The following is a 17,229-nucleotide window of genomic DNA, read 5'->3' on the forward strand; positions in this document are numbered from 1 at the left end:
TTCTCTTACACCAGACACAAAGATAAACTCAAAATGGATGAAAGATCTAAATGTGAGACAAGAATCCATCAAAATCCTAGAGGAGAACACAGGCAACACCCTTTTTAAACTTGGCCACTTCTTGCAAGATACATCCATGAAGGCAAGAGAAACAAAAGCAAAAATGAACTATTGGGACTTCATCAAGATAAGAAGCTTTTGCACAGCAAAGGATACAGTCAACAAAACTAAAAGACAACCTACAGGATGGGAGAAGATATTTGCAAATGACATATCAGATAAAGGGCTAGTTTCCCAGATCTGTAAAGAACTTATTAAACTCAACAGCAAAGAAACAAACAATCCAATCATGAAATGGGCAAAAGACATGAACAGACACTTCACAGAGGAAGACCTAGACATGGCCAACAAGCACATGAGAAAATGCTCCGCATCACTTGCCATCAGGGAAACACAAATCCAAACCACAATGAGATCCCACCTCACACCAGTGAGAATGGGGCAAATTAACAAGACAGGAAACCACAAATGTTGGAGAGGATGTGGAGAAAAGGGAACCCTCCTACACTGTTGGTGGGAATGTGAACTGGTGCAGCCACTCTGGAAAACTGTGTGGAGGTTCCTCAAAGAGTTAAAAATAGACCTGCCCTACGACCCAGCAATTGCACTGCTGGGGATTTACCCCAAAGATACAGATGCAGTGAAACACCAGGACACCTGCACCCCGATGTTTCTAGCAACAATGGCCACAATAGCCACACTGTAGAAGAAGCCTCAGTGTCCATCGAAAGATAGATGGATAAAGAAGCTGTGGTCTCTGTATCCAGTGGAATATTATTCAGCCATTAGAAATGACAAATATCCACCATTTGCTTCGAAGTGGATGGAACTGGAGGGTATGATGCTGAATGAAATAAGTCCATCGGAAAAGGACAAACATTATATGGTCTCATTCATTTGGGGAATATAAAAAATAGTGAAAAGGAATAAAGGGAAAGGAGAGAAAATGAGTGAAAATATCAGTGAGGGTGACGGAACATGAGAGACACCTAATTCTGGGAAATGAACAGGGAGTAATGGAAAGGGAGGTGGGTGGGGGGTTGGGGTGACTCGGTGATGGGCACTAATGGGGGGCACTTGGCAGGATGAGCACTGGGTGTTATGCTAAATGTTGGCAAATTGAACTCCAAGTAAAAAAATTTTTAAATAAATAAATAAATGTGGATTAAAGATGTAAATGTGAGACTTGAAACCATAAAAATATTAGAAGAGAACATGGGAAGTAATTTCTCTGGCATCACTATAGCATTTTTCTAGATACATCTCCTGAGGCAAGGGCAATAAAGGCAAATGTAAACTATAGGGACTACAAAATAAAAAAACTTCTGCACAGCAAAAGAAATAATCAAAAAAACTAAAGGCAATCTACTGAATGGGAGAAGAGACTTGCAAAAGACTTGTCCAATAAAGGGTTAGTATCCATATTATATAAAGAACTTTTACAACTTAACACCCAAAAAAGCAAATAAGCCAATTAAAAAAGGGCCAACAGACACATGAAAAGGTGCAGAACATGACTTATCATCAGGGAGATGCAAATCAAAACTACAATGAGATAACACCACCTACCTGTCAGAATGACTAAAATTAAAAACACAAGAAACAAGTGTTGGTGAGGACGTGGAGAAAAAGGGAAAAAGGAAACTTTTGCACTGTCGGTGGGAAGGCCAACTAGTACAGTCACTATGGAAAACAGTACGGAGGTTGCTCAAAAATTAAAAGTAGAACTACCTTATGATCCAGTCATCACTACTAGGTATTTACTCAAAAAACACAAAAACACTAATTCAAAGAGATACACGCACCCCGATGTTTGTAGCAGCATCATTTACAAAAGCCAGATTATGGCAACAGACCAAGTGTCCACTGATAGATGAATGGATAAAGAAGTGGTGCAAACAGTGGAATATTATTTGGCCGTGAAAAAGAACGAAAGCTTGCTACTTGCACCAACATGGATGGATCTAGCGAGCATACTGCTAAGGGAAATAAGTCAGTCAAAGAAAGACAAACCCCATATGATTTCACTCATACGTAGAGTTTAAGAAACAGAACGAAACAGTGAAGGAAAAATGGAAAGAGAAACAAATCAAGAAACAGACTCTTAACTATAGAGAATAAACAGACGGTTACCGGAGGGGAGGGAGTGGGGGATGAGTGAAGTAAGTGAAGATGAGCACTGCATGATGTATGGGACTGTTGACTCCACCTGACATCGATATAACACTGTACGTTAACGCTACTGGAATAAAAATGTAAACAAACGCCTTAAAAACTTGGCCATTCCTATTTTATGCAAGATATACAAATCTGAGACAAGACAACAAAAAAACACAACGGTAGTCACAGTGCTCTCCTGCCGATATTGCGGCGATTCTGCCGTTCAGCCAGCTGTCCGTTACATACAACTGGATTTTAGGGGCGATATTTACAGAAGGGCCAAAAGCCCCTCGATACGGACTGTCTATTCTCACCAGACACCTGATTCCAGGTCACCACAAGCAATAATCTAGATAATTTTACAAAATAATCATTGTGTCGCCGTCTCTCGCCAGGCACTGCCAAGTTCAGATCTTTGGATACCAATAGGATTTTCATTGTTTTCAGCCCCGCTTACGCTCTACCGCCAGTTCCAGATGCTTCTCATCTCCTTGAAGGTCTTTTGTCGATCACTGTAACTTTTGGATCCTTTTGTTGTCACCTGTAGAAGGCATCTCTGACTCACTTGAGAAAAGAATTCCTGGGAAGGTCATCGGGTACGTCATCACATCAGTAGAAAAGTCTGGGGTTCAGCAGGACCAAAGGGAGGTTGGATAACCCATCAGCCAACCCTGTGGTTCTGCTTTGTTTCCTCAAGGTTCAGGTGCCTCAGACAAGAGCCACCAATTGGCCAGGCCAGGGTGCTCAGACGTTCCGACGACAAAAAAAGGTCAGTGTCTATTAACGCAAAAGAAACGCAATCACAGTGTACGGACATTTACAGAAACATAAACAAGTGGGCAACTAGACGTATAAAAACTATTTTACCTTACTATGAAAATGCAAATCATAAGCATAATAAGAAATACTTTCTCATCACAAAACTGAAAAACTGAAAAATTAAAAGACTAATGACACCCTGTGTTTGTGAACGTGGAAGAAAACGGGCACATTCTATACTGGGGTAGATTGGTAGTCTTTTTGATGGGGGGATTTTTCATTATCCATCAAAATTTACAACGTGCATATCCTCTGCCTCAGAAATTTGACTTCGAGAAACACAACCCAGAGAAACATTCACATACGTCCCCGAAGATCGATGTACAGAGACGTTCACTGCAGCATCGACTGCAATAGTACAACTGAGAACCATGTAAATGCCCAAAGAGGCAGGTTAAAGGAATTAGGATATACTCCTATCCTGGGAGTCTACAAAGTCATCATAAATGGGTTTGTACATGCTGTGTGCAGTCTCCCTTAACTATACTCGTATGGAGGATAAAATCCATAACCCGTCGTATGTGAAACAAAAAACACTGTGTGTGCACCCACGTATGCAAAAAAAGGAGGGTGTAAAAAAATAGCAAATTGACGCTGGCCACAGACAGAGGTCTCGGGGTTGGGGGCTGGCAGGACCGGAGGCCGCCCCATCTCACTGCCGAGCTTCTGTATTGCACGAGCCTGTGCAGCAGGGATACGTCCCTCTTCCACTCTGCGCTGAGGGGACGCAGGCCGTGGGCCGAAGCTAAGGCACGGAGGTCGCGTGGAGAAGCGAAGGTGCGTGGAGCGTCCTCCCGGGACAGAGTGTGGGCTCGGCTGGAGGCTCGGCGGCAGGGCCTGAGCTCAAGGCTGCAGGCCTCGCCCTCGCCCGGCAGGTGCACGTTGGGGGCAAACAGCCGCCCTGAGCGTCCGCGTCCCGCGTGTTGGTGAAGCAGGTGCTCGGGGTCTTGCACAGGGTGCGCGTGCCGGTTGTGTGATCACAGTGTCCCGACCCGGGCCGGCCCGTGGCGTGCCGGGAGATGACGGGGGTCGCTCGCTCTCCCTCGGTGCCATGAGGATCCTGCAAAGCGCCACTTGTCCGCTGACAACACCTTGCACGTGAGGCTCCCCCACGCGACACCTGTACACGGAGGATCGGGCTGTGGTCCCGTCCCCGGCTCCTAACGGCCGTGACCAGGGAGGTTTGCAGTGACCCCACGTCCTGGGCAGAGGAACAGAGGAACGAGGTCCCCGCAGGCCCGGCCCCCCCTCGAGGCCCCCCCTGCCTCTCCCCGCCTTCCTGGGGCAGCATCGCAACATCTCTCCCAAGGGAAAAGGCGAAGCATTTGTTCGAAATATTTGCACACGAAGATCCCGTGTAGCGTGAGTTGCACACTTATGAGGAGCAGCAGGGGCGGTGAGGCCCACGCGGGATCCTCAGGGCGGCCAGGCCGGCAGGGAGCTGGGCGGGGGCAGCATCGGGGGGCACCCCGAGCCCCCCACACTCTCCAGGAGGAATGCAGTAGGACCCGGGGCCTGCTCCCCCCGCTGCCCCCCCTTGGGCCCATCACAGTGTCTCAGCCTGTCCTGGGGCCCCTCCCCGGGGCGAGTCCAGCCGCCAGAGCCCGGCAGCCACCCAAGGGAACGGGTCCCCTCTCCGTGCTCCCTGCTGGCCACCTGCCCTAATGCACTTATCAGGGACTGAAGCAATTTTCGGGAAAATGACTTGACAAGAAGAACCCTGTCATTTCGTAAACAAGAACAAACGTTGTAATTGGATCTTAATTACACAATGCTCTGAGAGGTTATTTTTATTTCTTTGTTTGTTAATGCAATTATTTAGCTTCCCTATTTTAGCCTTGACCTTGCAGGAAGAGGGTAGTTTCCAGTCAGCATAATGCTTTATCTTTGAAAGCTACAATCAATAAGGATAATTAATGATGCCGGCTGCAATGATAGCCTCAGCAATCATTATCCCACATTAATCCCTGCAGTCAGACCGGGGTCAAGGCCATCTAAATCATTCACCTAGGGGTGGAGAAATTCAAATCATTTACCAATTTAAATCCTTGCAAACAAATCCCACTTTATTTTCAAAGCAGTTTGAACACTGACCGGGTTTGTTTTGTGCATTTTCACCGGGTGCTTTTTTTTTCCCCCTTTCCTTTTCTTTCTTTCTTCTTCTTCTTCTTTTTTTTAAACTGACACAATAGGTACGTTAGTGCTGCAGTCTTATTATTCGTTTTGATAAATTAGTGTAAAACCAGGCGGACGCTGAACCGCCCTGGTGCCTGGAGGGACGCGCACACTTAGCATTTCACACGTTGGTTGTCCCGGGCTTTAGAGGAGGACGTGGGGAGGAGGGTGGGGAGGAGGGTGGGGAGGGTGGGGAGGGGGAAGGGGCTGGGGGTGGCTGAGAGCCGGGCCCAGGGCTGGGGCTGGCGGACAGCAGGGGAGCAAGGCTGAAAACCGAGCCCGAGAATCTTGGCGATGGAACTGGCCGCGCTCAGCCCCACGGCGGCCGGGCCGTCGGGTAGGAAACTTGAGGCTCCAGCTTGCGCAGGCCTCCGCCGAGCCCCTTCCTCTCCCGTTTTGACCTTTCTCTCCCTGCCTCCCCCTACCGCGCAAGTTGGCCGACTTGATGTATGCCTCTAATTGTCTGCCATAGATCACACGCCGTTATGAAGAATTCCACTGGGCTCCCAAATATTTTTCAATGATTTCATTTTAATTAGTGTTTTGCTATAAATCATATTCTCAGTCTGTATACGCTGGAGATGATATCAAATTGACGTCTGGTCTCTCCCTACCCACTGCCCCACCCCCACCCGCGGACGCACCCTCCTCTCTCCCTTTCCAGAACTGAATTAGCAAATGAAGAGAAGTCTGCAGGGCACTGGATCTCAAAAACTATTTGTTGATATTATACGGCCAAGTTTACCTCAATCCTCTTTTTATCCCCCCAAGTCGTGTGACTTACGGGAAGGAATCGCAGCAGCTCAAGTGGACTTTGCTGGCCTGGTAGTTAGGGATGGGGATGTTTATGGGTGTTTGGGGAGGTGGCGGACGAGCGGGGAGAGCCGCTGCAAGCCCAGGGAAGAGCTTCGGGCCCAGCCCAGGCCCCGCTCTCTCCCTGCGAGATGATCTCTGCAAAGACCGTGTTGAAAGCTGCCGAGAATTTATCACCCGTTGCTTTTTCATTATGAGCAGTGACTGCGAAAGAGGAGGCCCTTCCCGGGTCTGAGCGCCCGCAGCGACTATAGTCCCGATAAGGAACTCCTGCTAATGAGATTTTATCACTACTTCACCGTCTCCCAGATGTAGATCCTGACTTCATCCTGGCAAAAGAAAAACAGGACATGGTTTGGGGGTCTTGGGAGAGATCTGAGGAGAGGGGAGAAAGGGAGCAAAACTGAATTAAGGAGGAGAAAGTGAGCGGCGCGCGTGAGCTGAGCGTGGAGACGCACGTGTGGCCCAGGTCGCGCGGTGCCCTCGGGGCTCCCAGCTGCCTGCCAGCCGCCCTCCTGTCTTTCCACCTTGGGAGGCTTGCGGAAGGGCCTGGCCTTCGCAAACACGCTGTCCCTCCGGCTCCAAGCTAGCCCGCCCGGTCCCTACCTGGCCCTCCTGCAACTAAGTGCTTTCCTGCTGGGAATGCCCACGCAGGACCGGCCGCACAATCTGAGGGCCCCGGGCGACATGGAAAGGTGGGCCCCCGCCCAGGACTGTGCAGCCCGTCTCCCCACGGCAGCACCCCAACGCACAGCACCCTGGCTCCACCCTCAGAGACTGCGGCCTTTGCTCCGGCTGATGCCCTCGGAAACGGGCCCGAAGCGAGACCTCAGGAGGCCACTGCTGAGACGCCAACCCCAGGGCGCCTGCGGCTACCTGGCCCCACTGAGACGCGATACAGCCCGCTTGGGCCCGGGCACGCCACAGCCACGTCCCCGCTGCCAACTCACAGTGCCAGTGCAACGCGAGCATCGTCCCGCCTCGGCGATGCCAGCTGGTCGTGAACCCGGGAGGGCAGCAGGCCTGGGGCGGGAAGGGGAGGGCAGGCGGGGGGGGGGGGGGGGGGCAGGGCCCCGCAGGGCAGAGAGCAGGCCGCCGGGAACTCCTCCTGGAGATGTGGGGAGGACACGAGCCCAGGCTCCGAGCCCTCTGACACGCACTCTGCGGTCCCATCACCCTTAACTTATAAAAACTTAAACACAAATTCAAAGATAAAACTACTAAGGATTTCCAGACGGTGGTTGTAGAGCGTTAACGCCCAAGCACAGGACCTTTCTGAGCAAGGGGTCCTGTTCAGTTGCACTAGTCACTCGCCCCTGTAGCCAGCCTTCCCATAACGTACCTGGAGAAGACCCAAAGAGCTCTAAGATTCAACCCCTTAGCCTCTGAGACCTCGCTGTCTAGCAGAGGACACAAGCAGGTCAAAAAAAAAAAAAAAGTAGCTACATCGCAGTGAGAGTGTGGTTTCCTGAGCACCTTTTGTGTGTGCCGGGCATTCTGCGGGACATCTTAGTGCATCATCAATACAGTTCTCACAATGACCATTATGGTGAGAGGCGGTGGCATTATTATCCCTGTTTTTTAAACAATGAAACTGAGGCTTAAGAAGTTAAGTAACTCCTCAAGGTTGTGTAAGCTTTAAAAAGGCAGAGTCAGAATTTGAATGCAAAATAGATGTTCCCAAGCCTGGAACCCTCCTGCCTCCCCTTGTCAGAGAGATTGGTGCAAAGTCTCTATAAAGGATCTAGAGGTCAGGAGTGCTATCCTACAGGAGTGAAGGAAGGCATCCCAAAATGATGAATACAGGCTAGGTTTTAAAATATAGCTGGAGGAAATATCAGAAAGGGAGACAGAACATGAAGACTCCTAACTCTGGGAAACGAACTAGGGGTGGTGGAAGGGGAGGAGGGCGGGGGGTGGGGGTGAATAGGTGACGGACACTGAGGGGGGCACTTGGCGGGATGAGAACTGGGTGTTATTCTGTATGTTGGCAAATTGAACACCAATAAAAAATAAATTTATTATTTAAAAAATAATAAAAAAATAAAATATAGCCTGGAAATCGCCTGTGAGAGAAGGGGTAATGCTGTATATAGAGTCATGGAAGGGCATGAGAGCTGGGGAAATTCCTAGGGACAAAGCAAGGGACAAATGGCAGAAAGCAAAAGGGGATAAAAGCAGGGAAACAGTGGAGGACCTGTGCAAGTGTACCCTGCTACAGCCTTGGGCTTCTTCTGTCCACAATGACAGCCTCCAACAGTGACCACCAAGCTGAATGGTAACATGATCAAATTGCTAATTCCTCAAGAAGCCAGGCCAGGTGTATACGGGACACATAAAAAGCACCACCAAGACGACCAGCATCTTTTGGAAACCATTCTAAATCCTGTCAAGGATTTTGCAAAGGCTTCTCGACAGCAAAGTCGTTCTTCCAGAATAGTTGCCAACTCAAAAGAAGAAAGAGGCCAAAGAATGAGTGAAGATGTACTAGCCAATGGGAAAGTCCCCTAAACAGAAGAAAACCTCAGGCGGTCGGAAGCGGGGGCCCATTCTCATGGCAGCAGAGGACGGGGGCTGGGACCCGCCTAGGCCTCCTTTGGTTAACTCTTGTACCAACATGCTGTTACTATCGGACCGTGTTCCAAATAGACTAGTACAGTGGAGACAAGTATGGAATCCTAAAGCACTGTTCCATTTACAACTAACCAGTGTCCCCAGACTGCATTGGAGTCAAGAGATGTCAGACTTGCCCCGAGCATCTTCCTGGGAGACAGGTGGGTGAGGCCAAGTGAGCATGTGTTTTAGAATAAAAGAGTCTGGGTTCAAATCTCAGCTGTGTGGCCTTGGGTAAGCTATTTATCCTCCATGAGGCCTAGTCTCCGGATCTGCACTGAGCATAAAAATGTTAACTATAAAAGCATGTTAGGGGTATGAAATAATATGAGAACTGTGTGCCTGGAACAGTGCACATGGGGGAGAGCCAAGATGTGGCATTTCCCCTTCTGGTCTTCGGTCTTCTCCTCTATGGTATGAAGCAGTCTTAGATGAGCTCTAAGTGACCTCCTAGCTCCACTTTTCTTTGACTCTGAAACCTTCTTCGATTTCCCTCTTTGACCACATTTTAGGTGCCATGCACTGTGCTCCGTCTTGGAGATGTGATGGGGAGCCCTTTCCTTGCCCCCAAGAAGCTTATTATTCCAGCAAGGATGCACTTTGACAGCAATCATGTATGAGCAGCAGCGAGGGGACTGAGGTGCCCAACAGGAGCCTTTAGGTGAGGAGTAAAATAGCTGGTCGAGGTTCCCTCTCTCCAAATGTCTCCCTTAACACCTAAAGATTCTGTATTTGAAAATCAATTTTTTGAAGTTTGAATTATTGAATAGGAGAGAAAATATATTAAGCTATGCTTGGCTAATGCTTTGAAGAGATTAGTTAGCCAGGAGGTAAGAGCTGGAAGGGAATGAGGGGTAGAGGAAGGCGTGCATAGAATAATGGCAGAAGTAGGAAGGAAAAGATGAAGTACACCAAATATCAGACTCCACACCGGTAATATTTGCACTAGGATGGACTCCCGTCCCCTCAATACTCACTTAATGACCACCTTATGTGGGCCAAGGTCTAGAAGACATCTTTGGATTCTAGAACTTTCCTCAAGAGGGAAGTGTTGGGATGCCTGGGTGGCTCAGTGGTTGAGCATCTGCCTTTGACTCAGGGTGTGATCCTGGAGTCCCAGGATCAAGTCCCCCATCGGGCTCCCTGCATGGAGCCTGCTTCTCCCTCTGCCTGTGTCTCTGCCTCTCTCTGTGTCTCTCATGAATAAATAAATAAAATCTTTAAAAAAAAAAAAAAAAAGGAGGTAAATGTTGACTATATGGCCCAGGATCCTAAATTGTCCACGATTCCTATTTTTTTTAAAGATTTTATTTATTTATTCACAAGAGACACACAGAGAGAGAGGCAGAGACCCAGGCAGAGGGAGAAGCAGGCTCCATGCAGGGAGCCCAACGTGGGACTCGATCCCGGGACTCCAGGATCACACCCTGGGCTGAAGGCAGGCTCTAAACCGCTGAACCACCCAGGGATCCCAACAATTCCTCTTTATAAACATGCTCCATAACCTAAGTAATCTTAGCTTCCACTTTTATCTGGGCTTACATGGACTCCAAGTAAATCCCAAATAAAACTGAGAGTCTGTGGACATACTTAATGGTCTTCACTCTTTTATAAAAAAAGAAACATTTTGATTAGTCTAAAGGCTTTTACTCTTTTTCTTCACAATTATATGCTCTTCTCATACTCAAATCCATTAGTTTGAAATGTGAGAATGGTTGTGGTAAAGCTGGAAATTGTTGGGATTCTCTTGTCTAAGAAATTTAGAGAAGATGCTCAGGAATGAATCTCCTGTATCAAAAAACAGGCAGTGATAACCAAATTAAATTAGTCCAGGAGCTATATCCAAATCCACATGCCCATTCCTTTTCGATGTTTGCTATTTGAGGAATACAATGTCTTGACATCTCTCTGTGAGAAATAAAGAGACCTCCCTCACACTATGCTGCCCTAAATATGAGATCTGGGATTTTGCCAGCCTCTCAATCACTTCCTGATGACTCTCGATGCTGAATTGGCATTTCTTTGGCCTTGGGAAGGGATCAGAGAGAGGGTTGGCTGCTTTCCAAAAGAGACCTAGGAGCAGGAGAAGGGGGGCGGGGTGGATGCTCCTTTAGCGAAGAATTTTTAAGACAGTGAATCTTTTTGTCTATGGCATTTTAGGCTCCTCCCTTCATTCTTTCAGAAGCATAGTCTGCTCTGTGAGTGGTAGCTCTGCCCTGATTTGATACACATGGTCACTTAAGCTGAGCAAATTCAAACACACAGCAGAAAGAGAGGGGACATTCAATAGTGAAGGCCATTCCAACTGTCATCTCATTCAATGCACCTGGACCCAAGGGAGGATAGATGGGGAAACTGGATGTGCTCTTCCCTCAGCTGTTCCCAGGCCTTGTGAGCTTCTGATTACGGGAGTATCTCCTCACACCGACTGGATCTCTAGGGCTTAAAGTCATTTTTTATGCCTCTCAAATGTGAGCCAATCTCAGTTCTTCACCTGATGAGCAAGCAGAGGGAAACACTACCTAAAAGAATCCGGGGGAACAATTTTGACCATACACAACCCTTGCCTTATCAACTGCTCAAATTTAAATCCTCCTTGAGTGGTGCCTCCATTATTTTCTATCCAAAGTCAAGTTGTGATTGATCACAGTGCACCAAGGAGCAGAAAGTGGCGTCAACTCTTAACGACTCTTTTCTAGTTAGAAAAATATTTAGAGACCGCGTGGTCTGGACTTAATCTCTTGGCTTCAGAGAGGAAGACATGAAAGTCAAGGAAGTGTCTTGCCCAAGGTCCTGCTTACAGAACTGGGATGGAATTTTAGCCTCTGGTACCACTGCTGCATTTGAGAGAAGGAAGCATTTTGCATTTAATTTATAGGAGACCAGTCTTCGACTCCGCCCTGTGGGGGTCTACAGTAGATTACAAATAATTTTCAAATTCGGGATGATCACCATCAATTGAGAAAACAAAAAGAAAATCGAGCTACTGTTGAAGTGCCCTGTGATATATTCTTATATATTCGCCTAAAAGACCCTTCCCCTGCCAACGATGAGTCTCTGAAGACCCGGTGCTATACTCTAGAGGGTAAATTCAAAATCCAACCAATATGTATTGATCTGCTGTTTTATCATCTACTATATACAAAACATGATGTGGGCTGATGTGATGGAAACATAGCAACATAAAACAAGATCTCTGCTCTTGCAGGGCAGAAATTGGATAAATACATACATATGTGTGTATATATTCATATATATGAGATGATAATGAACAATAAAAGCTATGATAAGTGCTAGAGGAAATCAAGAGACAAAGATGTTATTGTGGGCTATGAGGGCATTTCTGAAAGAAGGAAAACCTCTATTAGGATAGAATAGAGGGATCCCTGGGTGGCGCAGTGGTTTAGCTCCTGCCTTTGGCCCAGGGCGCAATCCTGGAGACCCGGGATCGAATCCCACGTCGGGCTCCCGGTGCATGGAGCCTGCTTCTCCCTCTTCCTGTGTCTCTGCCTCTCTCTCTCTCTCTCTGTGACTATCATAAATAAACAAAAATTTTTAAAAAAGGATAGAATAGAAAAGGATAGAGCAGGAAGGGAAGAGGGAATGGTATAGACAGAGGTGAGGAGGTGGAAATGTATGTGCCAGATTTAAGAATAGTGAGCAATGTGGTTAAAGTGGAAGATCTTGTAAGAGATGACGAAATATGGGAATTTTAAATGCCTCATAAGTGATAGAGATTCATTTAGGGTCTACCCACAACTGCGTTTGGAGAAGATACTTACGACTTCAGAATATGGAGTAGGTCGGAAATAAAAGAGAAAAAGAGAAGGAGCTAATTAGGAAGTGATTGCAGTAGTACGGCCTGGAAGGACAGAGGACTGAAGGAAGGGGGTGAATATGTGAACATAAAGAATGGGATGGATGTGCAAAATGAACAGATTTAGGCTTTGGCTGGTCTATGAGTGACAAGGGAAAAGTAAAAAGAGAACCATCCTGATGGCAGAAACGGAACCATCCAGGGAGGGGGCTGGTTTGGGAGACAGAGGGGAAAGGCCATATAAAGCATACTAAGGTTTGGGCAATGGTAGGGCACGCTCATGGAAATGGCCTACAGCAAGGGAGATGTCTGAGACCGGAATTCAGAAGGGAGTCAGGGGCAGAAGACGTTGGTGCTGGGAGTTACCTGCAGAGCGCTGAGGACTGAAATGGGAGGGTTTGCTAAGGATGAGAAGGGTCAGAGAAACGGCAGACACGACCTCATGTTAACAGACGCATCTGCTGCGCTTGTTCCCTATCTACGACCATCCTGCGGAAGAGCCTCGGCCTTGACTCTTCAGTTTCTGCCTAGAAACCCAGTATAACCACATTAAATCACCTGGGAGCTTCGTGAAACGACCAAAGCCTGGGTCCCTCCCCCAGACGTTCTGATTTAATTGGTCCGGGGTCCAGGCATTTGGAATTCTCCCAAAGCTCCCCGTGTGGTTGACAGTATCGTAGTTTTGTTTAAGAAGTGGAGCCTTCGTCTTTTAGAGATACAAAATGAAATATTTATAGGGGAAATGCTATTGTGTCTGGGGTTTACTTCAAAATAACGGAGCAGGTCCCGGGAGTGGGTAAGGTATAGAAGAAACAAGATCGGCCATGGGTTGATAACAGTTGAAGCCAAGTGGTGGGTACACGGGGGTTCACTGTGTTTTCCTTTCTACTTTCATAGATGGTTTGAAAGTTTACATGATAAAAAGTGAAAAACAATTAATCAATATAAAATCTTTGTGGGCAGTGTCACAGCGCACCGTGTTAAGGACCCCGGGAGTTCTTTGTGAGTAGCCTCTTCTCCTGGATCCTCAACCCTGTCAGCTTTCACTGTAAGGCCACCAGGAAGACCCAAGACCCCCTTCCCAGGCTGAGATTTAAGCAGTGGGGAGAGAAAACAAGTAGCAAAGCTGGATGCAGCAAGTAGGGTGGGTCAAAGCAGGCACCGATGACGCGGGCAACTGCACCTGCAGGCGTGCTCCACGGCTCTGGAATCCCTCCGTCACAGGGAGCTCAGAATGGCAAGCTCATTGGAAGGGCTGATAGGGGCATAACGCTATATAGTCACGTGGTAAACTTGGAGTGCACCCCTTGGGGGTGGGTCCAGTGGGTTCTGATAGAAGTTATGGGGAAGCTAAAGCCCCCACAACCCACACCACCAAGTCACCCTCGTGGTACTTGGGTGTAGGAGTAAGGAAGAAGAAGCCAATCAGAGAGAGGACCGAGAGCCAGGCCCGGGGAGCACCCTCACTCCCGCCCTCCCACTTCACCAGCTGCCTGTCGGAGGCAGGGGCCCTCAGCCTCGGAGAAGGCCTGCGGCCAACACCCACAGGGGGTGTCCCTGACAACCACCTTGGATGGACCAAGCACAGAGGAGAGAAGTGGTAGAAATGGATTCAACAGGTACGGCAAAGGTGGAACACGGATCCTTTCAACGCGCTGGATGTTGGGAGGTGGCTAGAGAGCGGGAGCACGGAGAACCGGCCCTGCAATCTAGAGTCTCGGTTACTGGGTGGTCTTCCCTTGGGCCGTCTGTGCTCCAAGGTCACGGGGTTACACTGAGTTGCTCACCCAGAGATAGCCTGAGTGAGTCTATTAGAAACCACTCAGGAAGACATAATGGGATTGGAGGTTTCCACGGTGAGGGTCAAAGAACTAGAGAAGGGAGTTTGCTTCATGCTAATCAAAGACTATTGGGACGGTCACGTCATCGTCATCGTCATCGTCATGTCCAAACCCTGCCCTTGAGCACATGAGATAAGGTCTGCAAATACACTAATCGACCTTCCCTCAACGTCAGTTCCATTTACATTGTACGGAGTGTTTTCCCAAACATAGACATTGTCCCATTAAAGTCACAACAACCATGAAAGGGACAAGAAAGGACGGTGTTAACTCCATTTTAGAAAGTATGAAAGTAAAGTCCTCACCCAATTAAGTAATTAGTTTTGGCTCATACCTTGCATCTCCTACTGCCTCACCTTTTGGAAAACCAACAAAGGGAGTTTTCTCTAACATTCAGGACCAGAGCACCAGGGATCAGTTCCTGAGAAATAGGAAAGAATCAGAGCAGGTAAACTCAAATAAGCAGCCCCAGGTGCGTAAGTAAGTGAACAGCCGCTTCTTTAAACACTGACACTGCTTGTCACTGACACTGCTTGTCAGCTGACGACAAACCTGAGGGTGAGCCCTGAAAAGGGATCAATCAAAGGGGAAACAATCTGGTAAATATAATTCTTTTTTTTTAAGATTTATTTATTTATTTGAGAATGAGAGAGGTGCAGAGGGAGAGGGAGAGAGAGTCTTAAGCAGACTCCTCGCTGAGCACAGAGCCGGAGTCGGGGCTCAATCTCAAGACCCCGAGATCATAACCTGAGTCAAAACCAAGAGTCGGATGCTGCACCACCCAGGCACCCCTATAATTAAATTCTTTAAGAAGAGCACATTTTTGAACGCAGATAATTGATATTTATATAACATTTTATTTAAATATATTTGGTATTGCATTGCCCCTGTTCTTTATTTGAATTGTTTGTAATGAAAATGAAATCGCATCATTTCTGTGCCATCACTACAAGTATGGAAGGCCTCCTTCTCTGAAGTTAAGCGGTACCTGAAAAGGTTTTAAGTCCCCTTAGCACAGAGGGGGACAGAAGCTTCTTTTTTTTTTTTTTTAATTGAAGGTTTTAAGTCCCCTTAACACAGAGGGGGACAGAAGCTTCTTTTTTTTTTTAAATTGGTGTTCAATTCGCCAACATATAGCATAACACCCAGTGCTCATCCCATCAAGTTGCCCCCCTCAGTGCCCGTCACCCAGTCACCCCCACCCCCCGCCCACCTCCCTTTCTACAACCCCTTGTTCATTTCCCAGAGTCAGGAGTCTCTCATGTTCTGTCTCCCTTTCTGATTTTTCCCACTCGTTTTTTTCTCCTTTCCCCTTTATTATGGTCTCATTCATTTGGGGACTATAAAAAATAGTGAAAGGGAATAAAGGGACAGAAGCTTCTATTATAACTCTAACCTGATTACACTGTGAAACTAAAACTATGAGAATAAGTCTTATACTTAACAAAGCGTAGGTCGTAATTGCAATGAGTTGTTAATTCTTAGCAGGAACAAAGAATGGATCAAGTGTTTATTGGTTTGTTTGGACTTCATGTGAATTTTTAAATCAAGCTGACAGCAGAATAACAGTGGGATTCACTCTCTGCATGCCCAGAAGACCCTAGGAAATGTCATTTTCACAAACAGACCTAAGAGTTTCCTAAATGTTTTCAACAGAAAAAAAGAAATTGATATTTCAGTGATTCTCTTTGGAGGGTACTCAGCGAGGCCATCCCTCTCCACTTCTCCACTGTCAACCCTGGCAAAGCTTCATCTGTCAATGATTTTACGTGTGATTGAAATAGTTCTCCAACATCACTTTCATCGACTTCATGAAATCGTGCACCTTTGGCATAATTTCCCATTTCCCTCCTGCGATCGATTTCCCTTGGGTTTGCATTTTATTTTGGTGTCCAATATTTGCCACCTCAGAGACCCAGCAGGAGCCCGTAGGCAAGGATACGCGATGCCATGAGCAGAGATAGACACCGATACTGAGCGCAGGCTCATTTTATGGGAGGTCACTTTATTAATGTTTTATGATATAATAACTTCCACTCAAAACTACTAAAGAAGCTTAGATATTCAAAACTCAGATGAAAGTAACGACTTCTTCTCACATTCCCATGGTTAATGTGGAATGATGTAGCCCATGTGTGGAGTATCTAAGCTATCTATGCCCAAAGGCCCTTTCCACAGGGAGTCATGATGCCCATCACCTGGGCCAGCACCGCAGGTGACGTCACTGCAGGTACGCTCCAAAACCTCAGTGAGGAAACCCCTGACACCCCAAATCACGTGAGAAACACTACAGTGTTGACCTGAAGTCTTCAGGCCAGTCTCTACCACTGGGCCTGCTCTAGTTGCCTCTCCTCCCAGAGCCGTCCCGTGAGGACACAGAACCTGGCCTCTCTTGGCAGCGGAGCAAAGAGTGAAGAGGGAAGCTCACAGGACTTAGCAGGTCAAAGGAGGGAAAACCACTAGACCCATCCGCCACGATCCATAGAGGCAGTGTGACATGTGCGTCTACGGAAGCGGTTTCGAGGCCAGGCACGCACATCCTGAGGGAAGGCCGTCGTCTGAGCAATGCCGCTGGTATTCACGACCACCGGAGACGCCGTAGCGTTAGAGCTCCAGCTTTGAGGTCAGGAAGCAATTACTTGGATGCGGGTCTTCCTTTTGGCCACCGCCTCAGCAACAGTGTCTCCTGTGACTCTTTTTTACCCAAGGAAAGATTCTGGTTGAATGAGTCATCTTCTTTCTAGGCCAAGAAATGAAATTTCTGAAATCCTTAGGGGTAACGCTATGGGGAAGCGGTTCAAAACCGAAAACTTGTGATTCCGGCCCATCACGTTCGCTGCAAGGCTCACTGAGACCAAGTTTCCCACTTGATGAATATGGGGGAGGCTTAAAATAGACAGTGCTCTGGAGGTAATGAAACCTCTCACACTC

This window comes from Canis lupus, chromosome 23 (genome assembly GCF_011100685.1).
Source record: "Canis lupus familiaris isolate Mischka breed German Shepherd chromosome 23, alternate assembly UU_Cfam_GSD_1.0, whole genome shotgun sequence".
Lineage (NCBI taxonomy): Eukaryota > Metazoa > Chordata > Mammalia > Carnivora > Canidae > Canis > Canis lupus.